The 25,126-nt window shown below is 42.1% G+C and overlaps 1 pseudogene; it reads left to right on the top strand.

The window, feature by feature from the left end:
* The first annotated feature begins 5,279 nt into the window (after positions 1-5,279).
* Positions 5,280-5,677, top strand: LOC111819791 (cytochrome c oxidase subunit 7B, mitochondrial pseudogene; annotated as a pseudogene).
* Positions 5,678-25,126: the final 19,449 nt, after the last annotated feature.

Raw genomic sequence — 25,126 nt, 5'->3', positions numbered from 1 at the left:
ACAACAAACTGACAGACAAGTGGTGGTCACTAGCTATACCACCCTGCGAAAGCCACTTTACAAGCTGGGGGGTGGGTGGGGGGAAGTGGTGGGGTACATGACCCTGTGGTCTCCAGCTGCCTTTGACATTTCAGTTTTAAGGATTAAGACCCTTAGAGCAAGTGAGTGTAGGAATGCAACCCAGGCTTCTTTCAAAGAAGGATCCCTGAACATCAGAGAGCCTTGCTAAGTCCTTGTTAATTGAGGACTCTTCATCACCCTTCTTCTCAGGTCAGTCTCCTCTCCCGTCTTTATCTTAGACAGGTACATCCACGAGTCAGTTGGGTACCCTGGTGTCATAGTCTGGCTCAAAATTTTGGGTCTCTCACCCAGGAGCTGTGTGAGTTTCAGCAAATTAATTTCCCTAAGCTTGTTTTTCCTCTTTGGCAATACAGGCATACTAACATCCCTACAGCGTCTAAGAGACATGACAAAGGTGAGCGAGACAGGTACGCAGAATGTCTCAGCAGCAGCGAGCTCATAGACGGGGCTTAGTGTCTTAGACCCTATATCTCTCATGCTCTCAAAATCTATGTTTTCCGTGTGTGTGTACTTCTAACTTTACAGATTGCATCATAACATACTAATTGTCTACACCATAATGTACTTTGTCCTTCCTGGAAAATATTTCTCTCCTACTGCCTAACGGAAAGCCAAACACACTGTGAGAGTACATTAATATCGATCAATATCAATGATATATCCAGAAACACTGAAGTGTCTGTCTTAAAGAGCACAGGATGTAGACAATGTTGCATGGAAGTTCTGCTCTGGACCTACCACAAGACTCTATGGATTCGTTTCACTTTCTCAGTATTCCAGAATATCAATGTCAAATAGGAGTAACAAGTGTTTTGCCAAGTAACGTCAATAAAGAACTCTGCTTCTTACATAGCTAGAGATGCAGACATATAAATTATTAATGCATTTTCTAAAGATTTTTTTCAAAGATCAAACTTCGAGTTCTCTTCCCACGAAGTCTTTAAAAACCTTTTCTGCACTCAGGGATTTTCCACTCACTGCTGGAGAGTCCTCACGGTCATTGGAGAAAGGCATGTTGGAGACCGGACGGTGGAGAAGGCGCCGTCGCCCCCACCAGCCCTGTGGAGCCACCGCTCCGCCGCCCACCCCACACACTTTCAAGATAATAAATGACTAAGCGTGAGGCTCACATATGCCTGGGAAGGGGCCCTCAAAGTGACCCCCAGATCCTTCGTGCTTTCAAGTCCTGGGCAAAAGGGGGAGGCGATGGGGCGGTCCCAGATTCGCAGCAGGTGCAGAGGAAGAGCTCACAGACTTCGCATCCTGAGCCCCTGCTTCCCATCCATTTATTTCCGTGGCGCTGTGTGTGCATCGAGCCGTGGCGCAGCCGAGATACCCCAGAGAAAGAGGAAGCCTGTGGAGCTATTTTTCACCATTACATACTTCACTTCCTAATAAATGAGATCCAGAGCATGCAAACAGCTAGTCTTGTAGATCATCATCTTAGGGAAAACCACAGACTTAACACGGCACAAAGTACAAAATAAATGAACCCAGAGGAGGGTCCTTCTGGTGAGAGTTATGGTATAATAACTCTCTCCTCATAGCATTCCACCCGCTTCTAGAAGTTTTTGTGCCTCAGGAAAGTATCAGGGCTGTAATGGTTGCTTTAAAAATATATTTTAAAAAAGTGCTAGATCTTTCTCTCTTCTTATGCCAGCTTTTTCTCACCAACACAAAGATTTATAGATGAGGGTAGAAAAGAACTCAGTTGAGACCATGTCGTATTTCACATGATTCAATCCCTGGGGATCCCCGATCGGTAAATGGCATGAATTATGAGGGTTTTATCAGCCACCTATGCCAAGGAGTATATCAGACTGCGTACTGCAGGACTGTAACAGCGCTGGGCAAGCGGAGACGTAATGCCCATCCCTGCACTGCGGAGCTCATGGAGGCTTCGCTCCTTTGGCTTTTGTGGCCTCTTCCAGGCTCTGTGATTTTCCTGAGTCCTTCCGCAGAAAAGCCTGGCATTTGGATGAAACCCCGAATGTTGAGGTCACCAGCGTTGCTCGCAGTGTCAACTAAGGGAATCAGTAGACAGTAATACAATCTCCCCTGCTCCACGAGGGAATATAATATTTCACACAGAAAATAACAAAATACTCCCACGGCCCCGGGGCAATATCCTGAAGTTGTTTAAGGTGAAACAAAATAACTGTCTTTCGGGCAAAAGAATTTAGACCCTTTAGCAGTCGGTGTGTGCTGCCTTTTGTTTTACACAATCTGAATATGTGTGCATATCTATCTATTCCAGGTGAGAAAAGACGATGGCTCTCCTGCACTATCTTGCAAGATTTCTTGGCCCACTTTTTGTTGTTCTTGGCCCCAAAGTCACCTGAGATGATAAATTAGGACCATCTGGCCAAAGGCTTGTAAACTGGAAGTACCTTTAAAAACTTCACCTGTTGGATCTCTAAGCCTCTAGAAAACTCATGATTCTCTTTCCCCCATATTTGGACAGATTAGGGAGATAAGAGACTAGAATGAACTGGGTCTTAACTTCTCTGTATCATCTCTCTGTGGATTCTAATACGAAGGGAAATAGAAAGCAGCTACTCTCCAGGAAGGAGGCCCTGAGTGCTGTAAATGGTTAAGCACTCAGCTACTAACAGAAAGGTTGGCTACTAAATAAAATGGTGGTGGTTCGAATCCAACTAGAGAAGCCTTGGAAGAAAGCCTGGTGATCTACTTCTGAAAAATCACCCATTGAAAACCACATGGAGCACAGTTCTACTCTGAAACATATGGGGTCGCCATGAGTCAGAATCAACTTGATGGCAACTGGTTTGGGTTTTACTCTCCAGGAAAAGGAAAATAGTAGAGGAGTTCCCTCTTCTTAAATAATGTGTAAGCCAGTTCCCAATTCCTTTTCAGTGGGAACATAACTGTCCTCCAGGCAGTGTCTACCCTTTTAAAAGCCTCCCAACGGTCATAGAGACAACATGACCAGGCAAAGTTCTGTTCTGTTATACATAACGTTGCCGTGAGTTGGAGTGACTCCACAGCAATTAACAACAAAGACCCTTTAAAATACAAGTGCTGATGGAACAAGTAACATGTTAGGTCCTTAGAATGTTACTGTGAAATGGACCAGCACATCCCTCTCCTTCCTGGCTGACGGAACAAGTAACATGTTAGGTCCTTAGAATGTTACTGTGAAATGGACCAGCACATCCCTTTCCTTCCTGGCTGATGTGACCCCTGTAGCTTGAGGATGGGAAGAAGAGGAGTAAAAGGGCATAATCTTTGCTACGTCAAGTTTTTCTTTTGGCCACCTTGAAACTCTACATCGGGGAGCTAAGGGATGTGGAGGGAAAATCAATGAGACCTGGTTCGAGTCCTTTATGATTTCAGAGAAGTTATCTTACTGCTCCGAGTTCCACTCCTATACATCAAATGGGGAAATTAATGTTTACTCTGTATAGATCTTGGACTTGTAAGGAGTATGATTTGGACAGACATTGTTTAGCTGGTCCTGGGCACAAAGCTAGACTGCATTTCTCAGTCTTCCCTTCACTGTCTGGGGTCATGTTATGGATTGAATTGTGTCTCCCAAAAAAGTATGATGAAATTCTAATCCCTGTGAATGTGATCTTGTTTGGAAACAGTCTTTGAAAGTGGTATCAGTTAACATGAGGTCATACTGGAGTAGGAAAAAAAACAAACGAAGCCTGTTGCCGTCAATTCCAACTCACAATGACCCTATAGGACAGAGTAGAACTGCCCCATAGAGTTTCCAAGGAGCACCTGGTGGATTCAAACTGCCGACCTTTTGATTAGCGGCTGTAGCTCTTAACCACTACACCACCAGGGTTTCCTACTAGAGTGGGGCAAGTCCTAACTCAATATGAGTGGTTGGTGTTCTTATAGAAGAGGAGAAAAGGCATAGATGAGCACACACATGTTGCTGGAGGTAGATATTGGAGTGATGTTGCAGCTGCAAGTCAAAGAACCCTGGGGCTATCAGAATCTGGAAGAGACAAGAAAGGCTCTTCCCCTTGAATTTTCAGACAAAAGCATGGCCCTGCCAACACACTGAATTTGAACTTCTAGCCTCTGGAACTGTGAGACAATAAACTTCTGTTGTTTTAAGCCACACGCTTTGTGGTACTTTGTTATCACAGGTCCAGGAAACTAATGCAGGCCACCTGACTTCTAGCCAGTAGGGTGTAAGTGGAAGGATGTGGTCAATAGAAACCTCCCATGAGTGATCCTCCACACTGCTTCCCCAAGTGCTGGCTGACCACGGAGGTTTCCAAGGCCACAGAGGAGGGCAGAGTCAAAAGGGAGGAGTCTGAGTCTCTCACCAAGAACACCTGTGTTGGACTTTTACTTCAGTAAAAAGAAAGGTTTTTGTGTGTTAAGCCACTGAAGCTCCAGCGTTTGTTTCTTAGAGCTGCAAGTGTTATTTTAATTAACTCAAGGATCAAGTGAAAAGAAAGTACCTGAAAACATTCTGCAAATCTAAAACGCTATACCATTAAATTGGTTGTATAAAATGTGGGAGAAAGTTTTACTGAAATAAAAATATTATTCAAACCAAAAACAAAAAAAAAACAAAAAACCAGTTGCCATCAAGTCAATTCCGACTCATAGAGACCCTACAGGACAGAGTAGAACTGCCTCATAGGGTTTCCAATGCTGTAATCTTTATGGAAACAGACTGCCATATGTTTCTCCCAAGGAGTGGCTGGTGGGTTTGAAATGCCCACCTTTCAGTTAGCAGCCAAACACTTAATCTCTGCGCCACCAGGGCTCCTTGAAATACTATTAGCTGCTATGTATTCAATGCTTTCAACATCATGTAAACCTTACGAAGGTTATCTGATCTGATGCGAAAGTCACCCTAAGTAGGTAATTGTTTTTCTCATTTTTACAGTTGAAGAAACTGAGCTTTACGGAGATTAAGTCTCTTTGCTAAAATTGTGCAACAATCCACGGCTGAGTGCTTTTATTAAAGTTCTATACACTTTTTCTAATTCTACTTTTACACTCTTTGCAAGGGTGATTAGAGATTAGAGTTTTTAAACTTAGAGATTTTTAAACTTCTTCTAGTGGAAAGCCAAAGTGTTTACCCGACTTTTTACATTGCAGAGGAATAGCAGGGAAATGCCTACATGGAATGTTGTGTTCATTCCAACAGTTCTTAAAATCCTGATGTTGGTGATGACATTCTTTGGAGTCATTCTCCAAGCATGGGCAACTACTTTGCACTCAAAACTATGCAGTTTAGGTAACTGAGTTCTCAATGTGCAGGCATCAAAAGTAACCCAGGACACTCTTTACATGGGTACCTGCCTCGAAATTGCACGAAACCAGCAGCTGCAGTTGCCGCAATTCTATCCTCATCTTCATATTTCCCTTGTCCAAAAACACACGAAGTCATCTTCATATTCAAAGCGTTCATCCAACAACGGCAAGGAGAGCCACCAGAAATGTGCACCTGATTTCCGGGACAAATATGGCAATACTGTATTAGCTAGTACTGTATTAGACGGAGCCCCTGTCTGTGTTGCTGTATGGATATATATAACAACACAGATTGGAATTGCATGGAACTTGTGCTCTGAGGGTAGTCACCCCAAAGGAATAGAGAGATCAGTAATCTTCCCAGCTGGTGATGTAATACTGAATTGTTTCAAAAGCAACTTATAATTGATGCCAAGCAAAAGCTCTACTTGAGTGTCACTGTGATGCTGAACAGGTTTCAGTGGAGCTTCCAGACTAAGACAGACTAGGAAGCAAGGCCTTGTGATCTACTTCTGAAAATCAGCCACTGAAAACAATGACCCGATCCCCAGTCAATCATGGAGATGCACGGAATGAGGCAGCATCTCATTCCACTGGGAGTGGGGTTGTCATGAGTCAAGGGCTGACTCTATGGTAACGAACAACAACAGCAAACCATTAAATTATGGCATTACTGAAGAAATAAATTACATGGGAATCCTTAAAAAAAAAATAAAAACTTGGAGGGCCGAAGGCTCAGGTAAATAAAAGGTTCTGTTTCTTCAAGCTTCAAAAGTGCACTTGCCAAAACAGTGTGATGTGACCCCCTCTTTAAACATTTTTATCAGGTGAGGAATTGGTGGTAGGTTCCATTTCGTCAGTAATGATTTCACATTTGTCACTCTTCGCAGGTCAACTGTCCATGGACTATGTAGGTTTTCAATTCATTCTAGATTCTATTTGGGGGCAATCTTTTCATCCAAGGGCAAGCATTGGAACCGAGGAGATTGTTTATTCATATGCTTTGAAACTATTTGGGGCTGTGACAGATACTAACCTGGGACATTTCAGATGCAAGACTTTTATCAAACATCTACTCTTGATATAACTGAAGAGTAAGGGAACTTGACCATTTTCCTCTGGCTCAGAGACCCATCTCCTCTTGCTTTGTTCACAGGTAGTTGTCAATTCCTTCCTTGGACTTGAGAGTTCTGGTTTGGTTAAACTTTCTGCTGTTCAGATAAAAAACAACAGCAATTTTCTGCTTGAATTTCTCTGTGACTAAATCCATTGATCATCCTTTCTCTCTGTGAGTGAGAAGTGTGTTTTCGCCTTAATAACTCCTATCCTTCTCTCTGGATTTTTTTTCCCTCCGTCGCTTGTTTGTGTTGTGTTGGTCAGTCCTACACGCTATTCCTCTGAGAGACAGAGAGAGCGCAAAATTGAAGTTATTTTATGCTTGGGCTCCCTCAGTCCCAATTTTCAAATCTTCATGTCAATTTTCACACATCAGTGTCATGTGCTGAATGTTATGGAAATTTCAGTGGGGTCCTTGGGAGGCAATTTATACATGAAGCCCTCCCCCACCACCACCCTGCTGCAATTCCTGTCTTTTCTAAGAATAACTGGATCCGTAATTAACATGGATTTTAAAATATAACGGCATTCAGAATTCTCATAGCAGGTTTTCGATGCTGTGTCTTCTTTGCAGTATAAATACAAAAGCATAAATGCCTGTGAGCTCTCTCTCTGCTAATAAATGGGTTTGTGTAAAAGGAATAAAAATTACAGTTTTTTGGCGGTAAAGAGCAACTAATTACTCAGGAAGAAGCATGTTTTTATTTTTCGAAACTGCACTGAAAATGGTTTGTCATGCAATAAATTTGCTAATCACCAGTTAGGAAACACAGTGCCATCACCACCTACCCACAGCAGCTTCCTTTGAAAGTTGGTATGTTACAGTTTGGATGGGAAATTATATCCTTTTGAAAATGAACATGACAGAAGACATTCACTGAATAGTTTAAAACTCCTCAGCAGTCAGAATGCAAACTGCACAAACAAGAGCATGGTTAATGGTGCCAAAAGGCCGCAACCACTGACCTTGGAAGAGGTTTCAGGCTGGGTGAGCAGATCATCCCGGCCCCTTCTTATGAAGATAATTGCTCCTGTCTTTCTACTCTCCCTTCAACAGTTAACATGGAAGCCTTCCAGGTGAAGAATGCAAGGTCTGCCCCTCTCCTCCCAAACTCCTTTTTCCCTTTCCCCTTGCCAGCAAATAAATGTTGATTTCTGATTGGCCTGTGTTATGTTTTTCCAGAAGAACCGGGAGCATCACTTTCTGACCCAGTATTTTGGGAGTGCAGCTTGGTGAACTTGAACCTACCCAAGCGAACACCTGGCCCAACTCTTCTTTGCTGTTGGTCCACTCTCTTGGTTTGCAGGTACCAGGCTGCCTCCTTTGTATCATTCTCCCCATGGGACCTTCCTTGACCATCCTAATCACCAATGTTTGCTCTACTCCTCCACTCCCAGCAGTGGCTCTCTCCATTACTCTGCCATATTTTCTTCTTAAACTTCTTAATAAAAAAAATCTCATTTGTTTGTGTGTTTATTCATTTATTACCTAGTTCCCCACTAGAAGGAAAGTTCTATGAGAAGAAGAAATCTTTCTCTTTTGACCGTCTCTGTATGTTACCCTGGAACAGCTGGCACAGGGTAAGCTTTTAATATGCATTGAATGAATCAACAAATGAATAAAAAAATGAATGACTGAACATTTTGATGTTTTATCCCTACCTCAAAAAGCAAAGCACTTATTAACCAGAACTTAGCTGAACCCACCACCACTGAAAATACAGGTGTTTAGGGGCAATATAGCTTTTGGTATAAAAGTCGATAAAGGCATTTTGTTTCATCTTTCTTTTCAACTAGAAGGAAGCAGCAGTAAATTGTGTGATTGTCTCTTCTTTATTTAGGGAGTATGTATTGTGTGAAAAGCTTGTGATTTGGCCTGCTTTACACAAAAACAGCACCAAGTCCCTTGTTGGCAAAGTGCCTGCTTCTTGAGGGTGTCAACACAGAAGTCACTTGTGGCCAGGAGAGCCCAGTGGCAACACTCCTGCCCTTGACATGAGACACTGGAGCCTCAAACCAGCCCCTTTCTTACCAGCCACGCAACTTTGAGAAACACACTTAATTTCTTAGAGTCTCAGTTTTCTTATCTGCAAGGTCAACATCACGATCTCTATCTTGCCTGGAAGTGATGAGAATTAAATGAAAACATGTGTGCGACATCATTTTGCAAGCTCTTAAGAGTTACACAAATATTTTGACCAACTATGTACAGAAGAAAGAGGCAAGGATACATTAAAAGTTAGAAGACTCTGATTTTGTATGACACTTTTTTTTTTTCTTCTTCCTGTGCTATAAGAAAGCTAGGTAAGAAAGTTACCAATTTACAGATCAATAAACCGAGGATTAGGAAAAATGTGTAGTGCTTGGCTTTACAGGTCATTAGTGGCAAGCATCCAGAACAGGCTTGGGATCTCTAGACAACTGGCCCAGTGATTTTGTTTCCACATTGATGTAGTGGTTTCTGCTTTTCCTTTGGGAAGAACAATGATTAGGAGCCCTGGTCTGTGACAGCCAGGCATTGGTTGGGTCCTGGGCCTGAGACTTCATTGGGTGAGTTGCCAGGAGGGGCCTGCCATGGCCAAAGCCAGAGGCCAAGAGTAAATCCAGGCCCAGAAAAAAAGCATCAAGAGCAAACCTAAGTCCAAGGGCAAACTTGAGTCAGAAATAGCAAATCAAGCCAAATGGCCAGAGGCTAAGAAGAGACATGAAAAGAGAGGCAGAAGGTATATGTAGGGCCAAAGCAAGAGAGTCCAGAACTATCTATATCAATAGCCCGGAAATGCCCAAATACTGGGGTGGGGACACAGCAGGCTGATATGGAATAAATGGCCCAGGCTGATCCAAAGCTACTAGGAAGCAAGACTGACTATCCTCCTGTATAGGATGCTCCATAAAGTCAGGGAGCCTATTGTAACTTTGAGGGGCTTCTGGTAGTAAAACAAATATGGGAGGGGAGGGAGCAAAGACAAGCCCTTCTACCCCTATTTCACCTCCACTCATCTGAAACACTGAGATGTGAAGACTTTCCAAGAGTGGACAAGGTTATCTACGGACATAGCCTGAAAAACACAAATCATTTTGGGAAACATTATTTTAAAGAAAGCTAAGGGAGTTTCTTTACTGCAGGTCTTCTCAGGGCCTTTCTTACGCCACTGTGGATATTAAACCTGCCTTTTTAATTCTGATAAGTAGTACACAATGGATTCCAAGAAGAATGTGTGGCATTCTCTAAATGTACTTCATTCGGGGACACACATTTTTCCTGGAAAATTTTGATAGACTAGTATTCCACAAAACATAGTTTTTACACACCGAGCTAGGTAACTTGTTAAATTGGTCTAGGTAATTGTTACATTTACAGCAATTGAGGTAACACTGCATTTGATTAGTTTTCTTTCTTACCAATTTCATGATTACTGTCACAAGGCTGTAGGTCATTTCAGCCTTTGTTTCATTGTTTCACCGTGAAATGCAAGCAGTTTCGTGGTGACAGACAGAGCGGGTCAGCAAGAGAATCACGCCTCAAAGTCAAAGCAGATGTATGCATCTACCTAGCGTGATTCTGGAGTACCTGTGTTTCCGTTGACATTTCTATCCGAGGAATGAAGCTTGATTAGAATGTGAGAGAGATTCTTGCATTTTATAGAATCAAAGAGGGTTGCTAGTCACTAAAGTTCTCATAGTATAATTTTTTTCTTAAGTCTGTTTTCAAATGTAGGATCCCAGGAAACAGAATTTGCAGGAAGTCTATCATCTAGAGAATATTTAATGGAAGCAAATCATCTAGACAATCAAAATGGAAGTAAAGAGAAGACCGAACTTGGCACAGTGTAACTTGGGCTGATGTAACTTGGCCTAATACAGTATCATAGAATTATGCCAAGTTTGGTCTTCTCTTTGTTTCCATTTTGATTCTCTTCCTACCTAATTACTGTTTTCCTAAGTAGGAACTGGACTTCAAGAAAATGGAATTAATCCTTTTCCTTGAAATTAGAACTCTAAGTTCAAGACCTAATCCAAAATCTCCCTGTCTTGGTTTCTCACGGTAGTATTATCAATTATAAAATTGCCTAATGCCTCTTACCTTCAAGATGGGTTAAATAAAAATAAATGAACAAAATTTTAATTTGCCTTTATATATTCTGGAGCCCTGGTGGAGCAGTGGTTAAGAGCCCAGACTGCTAACCAAAAGCTCAGCAGCTGGAATCCACCAGCCACTCCTTGGAAACCATATGGGGCAGTTTTATCCTGTCCTATGCGGTTGCTAAGAGTCGGAATTAACTCCATGGGTTTGGGTTTTGGTTTTTCTATGCTCTGCAAAACCAATAGAGGTGTCAGATTAATGCTTCACCCAGGTCAATTATCAGTTAAAAATAATGGGACACAGGATGTTATTGTTGCTGTTAGCTGCAATTGATTAAGCTGCGACTCATGGCGACCTCATGTATAACAGAACGACATGCTGCCTGGTCCAGCGCCATTTTCACCAGTCCTTTGTTGCAGACACAGGACAGCGTGGTGTTTAAGGGAAGTGGACCTGGAGGGTTATACCCTGGGTCCACATTGTATCCCCAAGAGATGCCATTAACCGCTCTGAACCTCAGTTTCGTGCATTTCACAGTGAAACAATGAAACAAACGGTTAAATGTGATGGTAATCATGAAATCAGTTAGAAATAAAACTGATAAAATGCAATGTTACTTCACTTGCTGTATATGCAACAATTACCTAAAATGAAGCTGTAGTCGGAATTCTAATCTCCCAAGGTTATTGTAAAGTTTAAAGATAATCCATTCAAAGCAATTAGGAACACTTAAGCACTCAACAATATTAGTTGTTATTTTTACTGACAGATTTCACCTGGAATATTCCTGTTCCCTATTGACATTTGTATTTGACAAATGCTGTATTGGAGACCCTAGGTGGTATAAACAGTTAACGCGCTCGGCTGCTAACTGAAAGGTTGGAGGTTCAAGTCCTGGCAATCTACTTCTGAAAAAACAGCCATTAAAAACTCTATGGAGCACGGTTCTACTCTGACACACATGGGGTCGCCCTGAGTCAGAATCAACTTGATGGTAACTTTTTTTTTCTCATTTTTAAAAATTCTGCTCTGTTAGAAGTTTATGGAATCAAAACTAGTAGAAATATTTAGGGAGCCCCTGGAGCATTAAAGCATCCGCGCTGTTGTTATTGTTGAACAGAGAACGCAGATGTACAGGTATAACATGGTGCCTTGCTCAAACCTAAGTATCTGATATCTCAATAAATAAAATCATTAATTCAGTCTCTAATTTCAGACCCTATGTGAGCACATGGAATTGCATGTGACCATGCCCTATTAATGTTTTCTTTCTTTCTTGTTTCCATGATGGGCAACAAATCAGGACAAATGTAGTAGGTGTCAGAAATAATTTTCTTACATGTGTGTAATCGGTTTAGACAAACGTAAGAGAAGCATATCTCTTTTTTCCACATGGGAGGACCACCACCAGGTGCTACTTCTTTCCAGCTGGAAGGGCTTGTGAACTGCTAGCTTTGCAGTCTTAGCTTGACATCCCCGCTTCCAGGCCAGCTAGTCATCACTGAAAATAAATAAATGAGACGGAGAGGTGGGAAGCAGAGGAAGGAGGCCAGGGTGGACGATGAGAAGGAAAATGCAGTACTGAGGGAAGCAAGAAAATAATCAGCTTTAATACCTTTGGCCTTGAAGCACCTGCTAAAAGCACAGGGCACATTGCAGCTGACGGCTCCTTTCCCAGCAGCAAGACGGGTCACTCCCTTGATCCAGCTACCCAAAAATCCAGGGAGGCCAATGTGCACCTCCACCAATGTGCAGAGAGCCACAAGGCAGTATTTTCTTCTGAAGCCATCAGTGAGGGAAGTCAAACATTCTGACTGAGTCCCTGGGTGGCACAAATAGTTAGGTACTCAACTACTAACTGAAAGTTTGGTAGTTCTAATCCAGTCAGAGGTACTGCTGAAGAAGAGTCTGGCAATCTGCTTCTGTAAGGTCACAGGCTTGAAAACCCTATGGAACTCAGCTTTCCTCTGCACATGTGGGGTTGCCATAAGTTGGAATCAACAGCAACTGTTTTTGTTGTTGTTGTTTTGTTTATTTTTAATGTGTTCACTGCCTGAATTGGTGTGCCTTAAGCATGACTGCGTGTGTAAGAACAGAGAAAACTGTAGGTACTGATGTAAATATAAAGTTATAAATATAAATACACAATATGTCTGTCCATCCATCATCTATCCAACTATCTCTCCATCCATCCATCCATCCATCCATCCAACCATCCATGCATATATCTATCTTCCCCTTTCATTGAACAACTGTTAACCACAGCTATTTTAATCTCCGCAAAGGACTCAGGTGTGGCTGACCATGACCAGCTAGTTTGGTCCACCCACCATCCAAGTGGACCCTTGCTTTAATCCTTTTCTTAGTGCTTTCTTCCCATACAGCTTCGGATCTTTTAAAAACAAGGGTGTTTCTGTGGGCTTTGCTTTTTGCCTGTTCAGTGAGAGCTGGTGAAAGAGCTGGCATGACAACCCCTTGAAGCTGAGTCCTGTTGATTAGCGGATGGATTGTGAGCAAGCAGCTGCACTCCCGCGGCCCCCCTCAGCGACCCTTGCCAGTATCCCTCACCCATGACCTGGAGGGACAGTCTCCAGGGGAAGCAAGTTCAGACTTTGTGTCCATCAGGCTGTGCCTTCTAGCATCTCACTAACTGTGTGATGGAGCATTTTCTGATGTTGACATCAGGCAGTAGGAGCAGGATGGAGGCTGGTTTCTCATTTCGCATTGAGCTGTCATCCAAAAAGACCTGCTGCTTATCCCACGTTTCACAGTCCAACCATGCTGGGTTGACATCCTCAGCCTGCTCCACTGTCTGCCTTATCTGCTGCCATAACTTACAAACTTAGGATGCCTTTCTTTAGGCTAAAGTCTGGGGAATGATATTTTCTGAATTGAGACTATAAACACATAAATGAGAACATAAGTACACAAATTCTTTCCTAATGCATAATTTTCCTGAATAATATTCCTATCATGAATATATTTCTTTCCCTGCCCCTTACGTGTATTTGTTGTTAAAATAAAATGTAATAATTAATTAAACTGGAAGACTTTAAATGATTTGATTAAAAGGCACAGCAACAGTGTTTACAGAAACAACTGAAAAACTTTACTTTCTCTTGATATCGTTCTCAATCTGCTTGGCCTTGCAGCTCCAATCGTGTGGGCTTCCATTTTTGCAGGTTGTCCAAATAATTCTGTTCCAAGATGAGTGGTAACAAGACAATCATACACAGACCTGCCCATCGATGTCTGAGTAAGTACTGGCGGTCTTTTGAGTAGTCAGATATTTTCCAAACATGGATTCTTTTATGGGAATCATTTGTAACATGTGCACAATTTTTAATATAATGGCTTCTGAATTGATTAACCTAGTCAGAATTTGCACAGGTACTGGAATTTCTAAGTTATTCCAATGGTTCATGCGACCAAAAGAGTAGTATAACTGAAATTAGGATTATCCTAAAAAAAATCCACACGATATAGTCACCCTTGTTGTTGTTAGTTGCTGCCAAGTTGGCTCTGACTCATGGCGACCCCATGTACGACAGAAAAGAACGTTGCCCAGCCCTGCACCATCTTCATGATTCCTGGCATACTCAAGTCCACTGTTGCAGTCACTGTGTATTTTGAGTGCCTTCCAGCCTAGGTGGTTCATCTTCCAGCACTGTACCTGACAAAATTCTGTTGTGATCCATAGGGTTTCATTGGCTAATTTTTGAACGTTGATCAGCAGGCTTTTCTTTCTATTCTGTCATAGTCTGGAAGGTCTACTGAAACCCGTCCACCATAGGTGACCCTGCTGGTATTTGAAATACCAGTGGCGTAACTTCCAGCATCATAGCAACATGCAAGCTACCATAGTACCATACACTGACTGACGGTTGTGGATAGTCACCCTTAGTGGAAAATCATTATCATGAAACACTCAGCTCAGTTATCATGAGAGCGAAAAAAACAAAAACAAACAAACCCATTGCCATCAAATCGATTCTGACTCTTAGTGACCCTATAGGATGGCCATAGAGTTTCTAAGGAGCACCTGATGGATTTGAACTGCTGACCTTTTGGTTCCACCAAGCTCTCAACCACTGCTCCACCAGGGCTCCATCATGAGTGCCGAGTTAATATTTGTGGGGATTCAGAAGTTAATTAACTGTACTAGGTAAAGAAATTATACTCCTATAGACTAGGTACAGAATCTAGTCTGAGCAGCTGAGAAACTCAATCTAACAGAATTTTCCTTAGTTCCATAAGCCTCTGCTCAGTCACATGACACCAACTGCACTCTTGCTCTCAGTGCCCCCCTGCTTACCTGCCGAGGATGTGGGCCTCTCCTACACAGCTGGACCTCTGTCAGCCATGTTCACACTTCCCCTAAACTAGCCTGACCAATTTGCAGCAGGTGGGCCCTGGAATCCCCAGTCTCAGCATTCTTTGTGAATCTCTGGGCTATGGCCTGGCTGTACATCCTGCAGAGTAATTGCTGTGGTTATTTTCTCTTCCCTCTCCCCTCTTCTCTCACCCCTCTCCCTGCTCCTCATTTTCCTTCTCTCTTTCTTTTCTTCTTTGCTTCTTTCTTCCCTTTCCACTGCTCCCTTATTAGCCCCAGATCCAATCATTACCTCTTTCATCTAGTATTCAGATCTGCACATAACAATCTCTCTCACAATTGCTTGCCAATTACTCACTAAAATATGACTTTACATCAGTATATTAAGAATATCGTACAAGAGTATTCTGTTTACTACAAGAGGGGCTTATTGGAGGGATGGGGGGTAGTACCTATGGCTTGGCCTTCTCTGCACAATAACCCAGCCCATTACTCAGCCTGGGGATGGGCGTTGTACATAATGTAAATCAGTTGCCCTGCCTTAGGTTTTAAAAGATTTTGACTTTCAATTGCTATGTGTAAATTTATGCTTTCGCATGCACTTGAGAGCTGCAACTCTGTGAGATGATGCCATTATGATTATTACCATTTTGCAGAGGAACAAACTGAAACAGAATAAGTGACTTTTCCAAGATCACATTGAAAGTTAGTGCCTGAGTCTGAGCTAGAGCCGGGAAGAGGGGTCTATGCCTGTATTAGCACTTTGAAAAAACAATATCTAAAACTGTAGAGTACTTGACAATATCTGTAAGGAGAAGGCATACACAAGGTAAATAGGTTAAACTTTTGTTTTTTTTTTTTCCCCTTGAGGGTGGTGGCAAAATCGAGCAACCGTTGTCTGTCCGTTGCTGGGCTATATGTTCATCATTTCATTCAATACTCTCTTCATAAGTAAAATGACTATCTTCTTTTTATTGCTGAAGGAAGTACGTCTCACAGAGGTTAAGTAAGTTGCCGAAGGTCACACAGCAAGTGGTGGAAGGGGCTGGAATTTGCAGTTAGAACAAAAGGCTGTCTTGCTGCTTCTGTCCACAGACGCGTTGGCTCATAGCTCGAAGTTTAGTTAAACAGCATAGGTGATGAACTAGCCTGACTCATTTTGTTCTGCTCCGGTATTACTTATGGCACCTCTTTATCAATGATAGGCTGTCCCAGAGTGTGGAAAGGGACATTCATCACAAGGGACACAGGGCGAGAGTGTGGATGTTCAATTTCCTTCCACCTTTCGAATAACGCACCCAAGATCAGGCTGCATGTAGCAGGGCCTGCCATGTATCAGGTCTTCATGTTCTGTGATATTCTTAAAAATTTTACTCCTTTAAAAGTACTTGTGTAATTAATGGGTACAAAATTCAAAATGTAAAAACTCTCCCACCCATTCTTTCCTCTAGTCATTCAGCTCCCCTGTCCAGAGGAAACCAATGTCACCAGGTCATCGTGTATGATTTCGCAGATCTTCTATCCCTCTAAAAGCATACACGTGTAAACACATTCTTTCATACTAATAGTTGCCTACTTAGAGATCATCCCACGTAAAATATATTCATGAACGGGTTGTTCATTCACTTTGGCAGCTGCTTTGTAGTACCTTGTTAGCCTCTACCATGACATACTTAATCAGATTCCTTTTGATAAGCATTTAAGTTGTTTCCAATCATTTGCTCCTTCAAAATATGCTGCATTGAACAATCTTGTATATACTTCTTTGCACACACGTGTCGGTACATCTGCATGATAGATTTCTAAAAGTGGAATTGATGGGTCACAGAGCTTGTAGTTTTTAAAAGTTTTTATAGGTATTGTCATAACTGACCCCCACCCCAACATGGAGTGATGATAAACTTTTTTAACTTTGATAATCTGAAAGGTGGAAAATTATGTACTCCACTGTATTTTTAATATGAATGAGAGTAAAACTCATATATATGTTTGTATATATTTATATGTATGTATATATCTATCACTCATTTGTTACTTTGTCATACTGTGATGGCTTGAATGTTACTGTGATGCTGGAAGCTATGCCATCAGTATTTCAAATACCAGCAGGGCACCCATGGTGGACTGAGTTCAGGGGAGCTTCCAGACTAAGACAGACTAGGAAGAAGGACCTGGCTATCTACTTCTAAAAAAATTGGCCAGTGAAAACCTTATGAGTAGCAGCAGAACATTATCTGATGTAGTGTTGAAAGATGAGCCCCTCAGTTGGAAAGCACTCAAAAAGTGTTCAAAAGCAATGCTGTCACTTTGAAGACTAAGGTGCACCTGACCCAAGCCATGGTATTTCCAATTGCCTCACATTCATGGGAAAGTTGGACAATGAATAAGGAAGAACGAAGAAGAATTGATGCCTTTGAATTATGGTGTTGGTGAAGAATATTGAATATACCATGGACTGCCAGAAGAATGAACAAATCTGTCTTGGAAGAAGTACAGCCAGAATGCTCCATAGAAACGAGTATGGTGAGACTTTGTCACATGTAGTTTGGACATGTTATCAGGAGGGACCAGTCCCTAGAGAAGGACATCATGCTTGGTAAAATAGAGGGTCAGTGAAAAAGAAGACCTTCAACGAGATGGATTGACAAGTGGCTGCAACAACGGGCTCAAACATAGCAATGATTATGAGGGTGGTGCAAGACTGGGCAGTGTTTCGTTATATTGTATGTAGGGTTGCTATGAGTCGGAATAGACTTGACAGGACCCAACAACAACAACATATATGTATATATACGTATATGTGTGTATACTTGTGTATATATATATATATATGTCCATACATATGTATATATAGAAAGAGAGAGAGAGAGAAACAGAGAGAGAGCCCAGATGGCGCAAAGGTAAAGCTCTGAGCTGCTAACCGAAAGGTTGGCGGTTTGAACCCACCCATCAACTCCATGGGAGAAAAACCTGGTAATCTGTTCCTGAAAAGACTACAGCCTAGAAAACCCTATGGGGTAGTTCTACTCTGTCACATGGGGTTGCTATGACTCAAAATCGACTAGACGACACCTAACAACAATATATAGATTTATAGCCCTTTTGTGTTGCCTTTTCTACGAACTCTCTGAGATTGTATCCTTTGTCCATTCTTTTACAGCTTTGATGGATGGTCTTTTTCTTATTGACTTGTAGAGACATTTTCTATATTCATGAAATTATGCTTTGTCAAACGTGTCTCAAAAGACATTTTCCCAGTGTGTAATTTGGCTGTTTGTGTTTTGTGTCAGATCTTTAAATACATTATCGCTAATGCTCACATACTCTGGAAATTAAAAACCAAACTCATTGTCGTTGAGTTGATTCTGACTCATAGCGACCCTATAGACAGAGTAGAGCTGCCCCATGGATTTGCCAAAGAGCAGCTGGTAGATTCTAACTGCCTTAGCTGAGCTCTTAACCACTTCGCCACCAGGGATCCCATGAACCCGGGAAGGTAGGATTTATTATTCTCATGCATGGTTGGGGAAACTGCGGATGAGAAGGGTTAAATCACTTTCTCAATATTACCCAGCAAGTAAAAGGGGCAGGAGAGAACTCGATACAGATCTTTGTGACTCAAAGGTAACATTCTTTCTACTCTATCACATCACCTCTCTGGAGGACAACATTATTCTCACTAAATTATGAAGCTGAGCAAATCCTCTAGGTCCATATTTAATTAATTGCGGTGAGTCATGTGGTTTAGCAATTCTTACTGAGTAGCTGAGCTGTGGATTTCAATTCATTTGCTGGGCAGTGGCATGAGTAAGTGCATAGCCTCAAAGTGTATTTGCCTAACCACTTCTGCAACTCTGTTCTCACTTCTGGGCCTTTGCACGTGCTGTTCCTCCTGCTTGACTCTCTTCCCTCTATCTTCACCCTTCTCACTTTTTTGTCTGTGTTATCCTCCTCTGGAAGTTTACCCTAACTGCACCAGGAGAAGTCTGTCTATGTTCTCCTCTTGCTATGATCCTATGTTCCATTGCCCAGGATGGGGGTAATTTCTACTTCTTTCTACCATAGGCTACAGAATCAGGGACTGTGCCTTGAACATCACTGAATCCTCATCACCTGGACCGAGGCCTGGTAGATAACGGACATTCAATGTATCCTTCTAAAATGGTTGGATAAATGAATCTATCATATGATGACTGAGAGAATGAGTCCTGGAGTTAGAGTCCCTGGGTTTGAATCCAGGCTCCACTACTTACTAGGACGGTGACCACAGGCCAAGTTACTTAAACTCACTAATCTTCAAATTCTTCATTGGTAAAATGATTTTAAAATATACTACCTGTTTTATAGGGTAAGCATGGGGATATATTAGGTAATCCTTGCTAAAGACCTGCAATTATTATGAGTAGTATGGTTATTTCATTAGCCTGGAAGATCTTGGAATTGAGATGAGGGATCTAAGTTCTAATCACAGCCAGGTCCTGCGCCATCTTTACAACCTTTGGTGTGCTTGAGTCCATTGTTGCAGCCACTGTCTTTTGAGGCTTTCCAACCTAGGGGGCTCATCTTCCAGCACTATATTGGACAGCATTCTGTTGTAATCTATAGAATTTTCAATGGCTACTTTTCAGAGGTAGATCACCAAGCCTTTCTTCCTAGTCCTAGTCTGGAATCTCCACTGAAACCTGTCCATCATAGTGGTATTTGAAATACCGGTGGCATAGCTTTCAGCATCATAGCAACACCCCAGCCACCACAGTACAACAAACTGACAGACAGGTGGTGGAGAACGAGTCCTAGCTTGACCAGCAATAAATATTCACTAAACGATAGCTATGAGTCAGAATCGACTCGATGGCAACAGTTTTTTCTTTTTTTTGGTATTCAGTAACAATAGTATGATTTAAAAATATATTATTATTAAGCTAATGATATTATTAAAATAATAAATTTTAAAGTAATAAATGATTCTATCCTATTAATATCTGTAAAACCAGTTGCCGTTGATTAGATTCAGACTCATGGTGATCCCATGTGTTTCAGAGTAGAATTGTGCTCCCTAAGGTTTTTAAAGGCTGTGATCTTTTGGGAGTAGATTGCCAGGACTTTCTTCCAAGGAACTTCTGGATGGATTCAAACCTCCAACCTTTTGGTTAGTAGCTGAGTGCTTAATGTTTTGTGCCACTCAGGAATTTCTATTAATTTCTCTAATATCCTATTAATGCTTGTAATAATGGCTATGATGTCATGAGAATCTATTTGTTATATATGCAGATTTCCAGACCCTGGTGAATTTGCTTATGTGGCTTACAGGCTCAGAAATCTGCATTTTAACCCAGCACCCCAGGTGCTGTTTGAAGACCACTGTTTTAGTTAGAATGTTTCTCTATGCTTTTGATGCATGGATAATTCCCTCCTGTAGTTAGAAATTCTTTAGAAAACAAAATGCTTTTGGCTTCCAGAGATTTCTGCATTCCACAAAAACAGCCAGCAGGAAATTGCAACATTTTGCATGATCTATTGCCTCTACAGACCGGGGATAAAAAGTGCACCTTATGGAATGGGGTGGGTGAACCAGGAAGATAGTTCCTCTTCATCCAGTCTGAACTGCCAGGTCATGTCAAACTAAGCTAATATAAATGTCAGTGTGCAGCTTTCAGTGGTGAAATCTGAGTTCGTTGTAATGCAGTTCATTTTCCTTCTTGCAGCTCTGTGGATGCTATCAGCTGATGTGGCTGACAAGCATTTCCTATGCCAAAATAAAAGCAATCTCAGCAGTTCTCCTGAGTGGGCCTCCTCACATGTGTGTGTGTTTATGTGCTTGGGGAGTTAAAGCCACCTTCTCCTCCAGGCCATGCTGAGCTGATCTCCGTGGGCCTTCCCAACCACCATGCTGGAAGCCTTGGAGCTGTCTCCAGGAGCTATCACACCAGTTCATAATGACCATTAGAGTATGGAGTTATATAGACATCCAGTGGAGGAATTAATTATGGGGAACATGAAGTCCCTGTAGGAATAGACTGCAGATTTAACACCTCCCAGATGAATACCCTACCATTAGAGAGGGGAGGCAGCTCTGCTGGCTCAGTAGAGCGCTGTGCCTGTTCTACATAACAATGGCCCCCAAGGTACACCTGATTAAACCAGCTTGGCTCAGGGATGCCCTTGTCAGTGATGGGTTATCTTTCTCTGGAGAGATGCCAGATTGCAAGTCAGGCCAACCTTTGGATGATTTTTTTTTCATTTGTCACTGGTTCTATTATTTCTTTTCTATTTTATGCTTTTAACCTTATCTAGGTGGTTTCCCAGAGAATATAAAAGCCTGAGACCCTCTCAGTGGTGAATTACAATGATTCCCTGGACGCTTTTCACAGGAGTCAGACTGTATACTTAACTTGGCTTGTCAAATCCCCATCTGAATAATTTCAATCAATGGCACCTAGGAGTGATTTAGGAGAACATCCTTCTAATCTGCCAAGGTGCTTTTATTTCTAACACAGCTGCTCTCATCCAAACCAAAGGTTGATCCATTTTGTGAGAAGTTGGGACAATTTTCTGGATTTTTCCTGATGTCCAGGTCAACCTATTAATGTGCTTTATGATCCACTGAGATGAATGGTGGCATTTAAATGCATATTATTATTCTGTATCTTCAAACTGATAGCCACGAGCAGGAGCTAGATAAGCAGAGGAAATTCTATTCAGAAGGAAAAGGCAGAAAGGAAGGAAGGAAGAAAAGAAATGAGAAAGGAAGGAAAACATAATAGTAACACAAATCCTTTAATCCTTTAATATTTAATAAATCAATACCTTCAATATTGGTGTTTAGGAGATTTGCAAGGGTTAAAAAAATTCCTTGTATTTTGAGCTCTCAAAAAAAAAAAAAAAAATCCTAGAAATAATGTCTTCTGACGTCAAACCTCCCAGGTGTCAACATGGTTAAATCAAAAGGCACTTGGGATCAAAATCTAGATAAATCTGACAACAGACTTATCATTTACATGTATTACTTTTGTTAAGGCAGAGGTAGCTCTGTATGGCATGGAGGAATTAATCACATATGAGTACGAACACACACACACACTCACAGACGTTTTCCTCCTCGCCTGCAGTATGTCTCCAGCAACCCTCCCGCCAACAGGATCCTTCAGCACCTCCCCAGAATCAAGCTGTGCTGATGGAAACGTGACGATAGTCAGGTGGGTGTGGGAGCCACATGTCTTATTGACGGTTTGTGTCAAGCTGCAGAGCAGCAAGCAGAACAAGAAGGTCTAACCACGCCATTCACAGACCTCTCACACCCCCAAAGTTGCTGGGAAAGCACATTTCTTTCACTGTTCATTGTAATATTCCTAAAATTGCAGCGCGTTCCGGTGGCAAGTATAGGCATCGGGAGGGATTCTCGTGGCTCTGCAGTCATCCGAGTGAAACACCGAAGACTTGTTTGAATGTTAGACCGAACCGATTGGCGATGGCCGGTGGTGTTTGTGTGCATGTGTTGGGGGGAGTGTGTGGTTGTTACAGCTCTGTGCTACAGCCCGGGAAGAATTCCTGGCTTTGTTTCATATGATCACAGTGAAGTTATACCCTAAGTTTTCGACCTCCCCTCCTGTTCTACCCACTGGCTTCTCTCTCTGCTCTAAATATACCAATTATTTCCTTTACGTGTCAGTAGTACACCAGACAGGCCAAGATATAACCTTTCCTTACGCTGATGCTGTTAAATCATTACTTGAAACTGAAGTCGCAGTTGACAACTGTGACTTCAGTCACTAATAACTACTTCAGAAGTGCGAGTGGTGTCTGCGCTCTTAATGCTGCAGCCCAGGGCTCCGGGAATGTCTTTACAGGTCATTTAGAATCATCCATCTGATCTGCAGTGAGATCAGTCAATCTTTCAGCCAAGTGTTTTCTCTCTCTGCCTCTTACTGCCAGGCCCATTATTTGTTCTCTCAGGGCCATATTGGTGGACGATCTTAGGCAACGTATCAACCACTTAGCTTGTAAAGACTTTGAGCTTAGGGCATCACGGCGTGCTTGGATCCTGAATTCTGTCACTTGTCTGAGAGAATTTTTTTTTTTCCTCTGTCTTTTTCTCCTCTGCAGTTTCATAAGACCCTTTAACCATCACCACTTGTATGGCATACAGAATCTTATAAATGGACCTGACTGTCAGTTGATGTGAGCCCTAATGACACAGTGCTTGGCTGCTAACCAAAAGGTCAGAGGTTTGAACCCACCAGCTGCTCCATGGGAGAAAGATGTGGAGGTCAGCTTCCTTAAGGATTACAGTCTTAAAACCCTATGGGTCTGTTCTACTCTGTCCTATAGGGTCACCAAGAGTCAGAATGAACTTGACTGTGGTGGGTTTGGGTTTTTTTGGAGTTTTGGTCAGTTGATATGGACAACATACCTGGTCTTGGTTTGGGAAGGTTTATGGCCTAATTGGGATTGTGGCTTTAAAGAGTCCTCAATCCACACCTGTTGACTTTAGGGGGTTTACGGAAGTTCAAAAGGGCCTTGAGGTTTTGATTGATCATGATTTTTATTTTGGCATAAAATTAATGATAATAATATCAGCACTCAGAACCTCTTTGGAAGAAATGCTTAGCAATCTGTTTCCATCAGCAGGTTTTCATCGAAAACCCTATGCATCACAGTTTTACTCTGACACCTACAGGATCGCCATGAGTTGGAAATTGACTTGATGGCAACTGGTTGGTTAACAGTTACTGAATGTTGCTTTGCAATTGTTACAGTGTACACCTATAGACACACACCATGAATATGATCTGTCTGTTCTCCATTTGACAGGTAAAGAAACAAAGTACTTCAATAACTTGTCCAACATCGTCCAGTCTGGAAGTGGGAAAAGTAGAATCCGAGCTCAGGCGCTTCACTTGGAAACCCAGCCTCAATCACTACTCAATACTTCTCTCACCCAACAGAAGTCAGTATCATAGGAGCTGAAATCTTAGTACAGTTCTATATAAAATTGTTACCACAAAGTTACTGTATCTCTGAGAAACATGTAAGCCTGCCTTGAAAGTGTCTGTGAGGACCACGGTGCCATCCAATGCAAATGCAGAGATAATATATTAGAACTACAGGATGAATTTTTAATGTGATGCGGGTGCCTGCCAAAAAAGTAAGTGGATTGGAGAAGCAGACAGAGGCCAAGAATATTGATAAAGAAAGGTGCCCCTATGTCTGTCTGCCTAATTTCGTCTTTCTGCCTTCTCACCTTCTTAAAAGTCTCCCCACCTCCATTGCCCTCTCTAGAATTGCCAGGACTGCAGGGCAAAACTCTGCGTATTTAGGGGAAAATCATCCTCCTCTTAATTTATGAGTAACGATGTTAGTGCCGATACTCAGGCTCCATTCCAATGCAGGTAATTATGCTCTGCCTCTTTCAATTCCGTCTGCAGTTTCTGTTGAATCTATTTTTCTCTGCTTCCTGTCCTAAACAGTTGTGCCACGTTGCTGGGCTGCTGTTCAACATCTGCTTTACCAAAGAGCTATACTCTGAGAGTGAGCGAAATGATTTCTCTTTGATGACTATTTTGCTGAAAGGAATCTGACGAGTGGCAGCTGCCTGAGTGTTCCTTCGATTTGGGTCAGGGGACGACTACTTGCCGTTGGAGTCTAGGGTCACTTGAGTTCCTTGCCTGGAACAAAGTACACAAATACTCCTTTAAAAACAATCAAGCTTTATATTGGTTGGCATGATTGACTGGTGACCCATTGGTGTGGGTTAAGGTGGGTGCTGATCTCCTCAGTGGACGAGCTTGTCCTAAATGCCTATGAGAAGGCATCCTGGGCTCATCTTTTCAAAAGCCCTCTTGAAGCCACTGGGGTACCAGGCCTAACCTAGCCCCACTGACCTCATGTGGTTCAGACCTTGGGCCTTCCGACTTTGTTTCTAAAGTCAGACTCTCACATTTGATGTCTTCTTTCTTGTCGGAAACACCCAAAGAAGAGAGGCTGATTTCCATTTTCTTTATATAAACACTCCTTTCTATTCGCTTGAGGAACAATGCTTTCAGAATGACAGCATGCTCCCCAAACATTCTTGTTGAACCTTTTCTCATATCAAGGGACCGTAAACAGGACAAGCCTACCCCCCAAATTCCCAGTACCTCTCTCTTACCACATCCCGTTCTCAGTTCTCCAACATTTATAAGAGGTAGACTTTGATATCCATACACTTACTTTTAGGAGCCCCTGGGTGGTGCAAATGATTAAGTGCTGGACTACTAAGT

The sequence above is a fragment of the Trichechus manatus genome, unplaced genomic scaffold, assembly GCF_000243295.1.
Source record: "Trichechus manatus latirostris isolate Lorelei unplaced genomic scaffold, TriManLat1.0 scaffold00019, whole genome shotgun sequence".
NCBI lineage: Eukaryota > Metazoa > Chordata > Mammalia > Sirenia > Trichechidae > Trichechus > Trichechus manatus.
This window is presented reverse-complemented; position numbering and strand designations above follow the sequence as displayed.